We start from the raw sequence: 4,195 nt of genomic DNA, 5'->3' as shown, positions 1-4,195 counted from the left end.
AAAAAAAAAGGGAACAAATACAATATTTAAAATAAAGAACAAGTAAATTTAAATCAACAAACTGACCAGTATTTCAATGGGAACTATGTGCCTGCTTTTGGCTAATGAGATGGTCAATGTCCGGTTCCATATTTGTCACTGCTAGCCGTAACAGGTGATATGACGCACTTCCAGAGCCGTGATGCATGCATCCCACGTCACCAGAAGTAGTACTGTACGTGAGCCATGCTGCGCTTTGTGGCGCCGCCACATACAGTACTCCTGGAGCACAGGATGAGGATGGATCTTGTGCTCCTCTCACTGACCACCAATGAAAGAGGTGCCCCTATCGGAGGTGCAGCGGAGGCTGGATAAATGGCCTCAGGGGGCCGCATGTGGCCCGCGGGCCATAGTTTGGGGACCCCTGCTTAATCAAGATTCCTATACTGGAACTCACCCTAAAGTCATGAGAGTAATGCATACCTCTAGACCAGGGGTAGTTAACCTTTTTATACCTACCACCCACTTTTGTATCTCTGTTAGTAGTAAAATTTTCTAACTACCCACTGGTTCCACAGTAATGATGATTTATAAAGAAGGAAAATTTATAAAGCAGAGTTACAGCAAGTTAAAGCATATAATCATAATTACTTACCAAGTACTTTATGTCGGATTTTTGCTAAGTTTGACAGAATAAATCTTTTTAAAACAACTTACTACAGTTAAATCTATCTTTTTTCACCTGACCTGTGGTGGCGCAGTGGGATAAAGCATCAACCTGGAAACGCTGAGGTTGCTGGTTCAAAACCCTGGGCTTGCCTGGTCAAGGCACATATGGGAGTTGATGCTTCCTGTTCCTCCCCCTTCTCTCTCTCTCCCCTCTCTCTAAAAATCAGTAAATAAAATATATTAAAAAAAAAAATAAATCTATCTTTTTTCTTTATACTTTGGTTGCTCTGCTACCACCCACCATGAAAGCTGGAACGCCCACTAGGGGGCAGTAGGGACCTGGTTGACTACCTCTGCTCCAGACAAAGGGATCATGAGCCCACTCCCCTTGCTTGAAAAACCTGTATTCTGTAATATTTTTGTTGTTGTTGTTGTTTTGTGTTTTTTTTTATATTTATTCATTTTAGAGAGGAGAGAGAATAAGAGAGAGAGAGAGAGAGAGAATGGGGGGAGGAGCAGGAAGCATCAACTCCCATATGTGCCTTGACCAGATAAGTGCAGGGTTTTGAACCGGCAACCTCAGTGTTCCAGGTCAACGCTTTATCCACTGTGCCACCACAGGTCAGGCCTGTAACATTTTATGTTTTCTAATAATCATCCCTTTTGAAATTCTTTATATGTATAAAACTTGTAAACTAAGCAAGCGGTTACTAATAAGCTAGCCCAAACACTCTTAGCAAAGGTAATTTCATTTAGCTTCTCTTCTTATCTTAAACTAAACATTTCATTTCCCACTATTGTGTTGAAAAGGATAGGTTATAAACTGTAGATTTAGGAATGTCTTTGATATATGTTGGGCAGATAAACTATATTATGCTCACTTTGTTAAAGATGGCGCTGCCCACATGCAAGCTCGTTGCCCAGGTGATATTAGTTGCTCTTCTTGCTTGGGATGGGCGTGATTATATTAATGTGTGTTGGGGGAGGGCTTTCACGCCAAAAGGTTTTAAAAAAGATCATGTTGTTCTGAGGAAGAGTAATTATGTTCTATGAGGAGCCCATGCTACAGGAGAGCAGAGAAAGGCCACGTGGAGGAGAGGAGAAGCAGCCAAGATGGCAGAGTGCTGAAGGAGAAGCCAGTTTGTGCAGAGAGAAGGAGATGGGGAACAGAGGTGAATAAGGCTAGAGAGGTAGAAAACTTTGATTCTAGGAAACTTGGATAAGTCAGTGGCTTTGGGAGCCCTGAATGGAAAGGGAAGTGTTTTCCCACTGTGTGTATTTCTTGCCCACTACGTACAAGCTAGATTAAAGGTAATGGCCCACCAGTTCTTGGTTCCATTGTTTCATTACCATCTGTCTGAATCAAATGTGAACCTGCATGGGCCAGGCAGCTGTGATGGTGTCCACGGCTACTGGCTATACAACTACTTTATAACAAGCTCAGTTTGTTAGTGTGCTATTCTGATACACCAAGGTTGTAGGTTTGATCCCCAGTCAGGGCACGTACAAGTATTAACCAATGAATGCATAACTAAGTGGCACAACAACTGGATGGTTTTTTCCCCCCTCTCTCCCTCTCTCCCTTTCTCCCCCTTCCTCTCTCTCTAATCAATAATAAAAAAAAAAAACAGAACTTCCTAACTAAAAGCAAGTCATGATATATAGTCATGTCCTTACCCAGTATCTTCCTTTTTTTCTTTGTGAGACAGGATGAGAGAAAAAGAGAGAGAGAGAGAGGAAGGAAGAAAGATGAGAAGCATCAACTCATGGCTGCATCACTTTAGTTGTTCACTGATTGCTTCTCATATGTGCCTTCACTGGGGGGGAGGGGCTCAAGTTGAACTAGCGACCTCTTGCTCAAGCCAGCAACCTTGGACTCAAGCCAACGACCTTAGGCTTCAAGCCATTGACCTTGGGATCATGTTGATGGCTATACTCAAGCCCAGTGAGCCTGCCCTCATGTCAGTGACCTTGGGGTTCTGAACCTGGGATCTCAGCATCCCTGGATGATAATCTATTCACTATGCCACCACCAGGTAGTTTTTTTTTTGTTTTGTTTTAAGTTTTTCATTGATTTGAAAGAGAGAAGCATCAACTCATTGTTCCACTCAGTTGTTCATTTAGTTGTGCACTCAATGATTTCTCTTGTAAGTGCCCTGACTGAGATCAAATTTACAACTTCAATGAGCTGGGACGGAACTCTATCTACTGAACCACTGAGTCAGAGCCTATCCTACTTGACAAGGGTCAATCTTTACCTTAACTAACCCTATCTCTTATCCTTTTGTATCTACCAACAACATACCTTTATAATGTCCAAGTAATTTCCTTTGCGCAGACCCCTCAGGGCACAATCCCCCAGGGGAGCAGGAGACCACAGAACCACTCATTGTTATTGTTATTGTATTAATTGTTAACTGTTGTTATCCTATACTCACCTATGAACAAGAAGTATGTGTCTATTCATTTTACTTCTTTTTTTTTTTAACAGAGACAGAGAGAGAGAGTCAGAGTCAGAGAAAGGGATAGATAGGGACAGACAGACAGGAACGGAGAGAGATGAGAAGCGTCAATCATCAGTTTTTCCTTGCAACATCTTAGTTGTTCATTGATTGCTTTCTCATGTGTGCCTTGACCGTGGGAACTTCAGCAGACCGAGTAACCCCTTTCTCAAGCCAGCGACCTTGGGTCCACGCTGGTGAGCTTTGCTCAAACCAGATGAGTCCACGCTCAAGCTAGGACCTTGGGGTCTCAAAACTGGGTCCTCCGCATCTTAGTCCGACTCTCTATCCACTGTGCCACCACCTGGTCAGGCCATTTTACTTTTTATCTGATCCCAGATATTTCCCCCACTTTGCTTTCTTTTGCTTCCCTAACCTATCACCAGTGAATTTCCTGTAAACCCCTATTGCTGGCCCTCCTCCCTTGATTGTAATGTGTATAATAAGGTGCAAAGCTGCTATCTTCTGGAGCATTTTCTCAATCCATTGAGATTTTGCTTCCCAGAAATTGTCATCTGTTTGGCTCAAATAAACTCATAAAAATTCTCTACAGGTTTGGGCCTTTCTTACATTGACAACTCCATTCTTGAGCCTCAGAACAAAATCATTGGCATTAAGGAAGGGAATAGGAACACGGTGGGAGTAGCAAGGCACAGAGATGTTACTCTATAAATATTTATTAAAATTTATTTATTTAAACCTCCCAGGATCACATCTAGAGAGTGGCTAATATTCTGCCAGCTTTGGAGATGGGAGGGAAAGCAAGCCTGGCAGAGGTACCCATTCCAGTCCCTGCTTGCTCTGTAGCTGGCGATTGGAAGACACTCTGCAACAACATATATATATTTATATATATTTTTAAAATTTAAATATATATATTTTTTAAATTTAAAAAATATATATTTTTTTAAATTTTAGAAAGAGTAAGGGAGGGAGGGAGAGAGAAAAACATCAGTTTGTTGTTCTACTTATTTATGTATTTGTTGGTTGATTCTTATATGTGGCCTGACTGGGGATCGAACCCTCAACCTTGGCATATTAAGATG

General features: G+C 41.8%; 1 non-coding gene across 1 annotated transcript; it reads left to right on the top strand.

The window, feature by feature from the left end:
- The first annotated feature begins 3,846 nt into the window (after positions 1-3,846).
- LOC136336652 (small nucleolar RNA SNORA7) lies at positions 3,847-3,986 on the top strand. Its single transcript, XR_010731488.1, has one exon. It is a non-coding gene; the product is annotated as a small nucleolar RNA SNORA7 (small nucleolar RNA).
- Positions 3,987-4,195: the final 209 nt, after the last annotated feature.

This window comes from Saccopteryx bilineata, chromosome 4 (assembly GCF_036850765.1).
Source record: "Saccopteryx bilineata isolate mSacBil1 chromosome 4, mSacBil1_pri_phased_curated, whole genome shotgun sequence".
NCBI classification, from domain to species: Eukaryota; Metazoa; Chordata; class Mammalia; order Chiroptera; family Emballonuridae; genus Saccopteryx; species Saccopteryx bilineata.
Note: the sequence above shows the minus strand (reverse complement) of the source record. Positions and strands in the feature narration are given on the sequence as shown.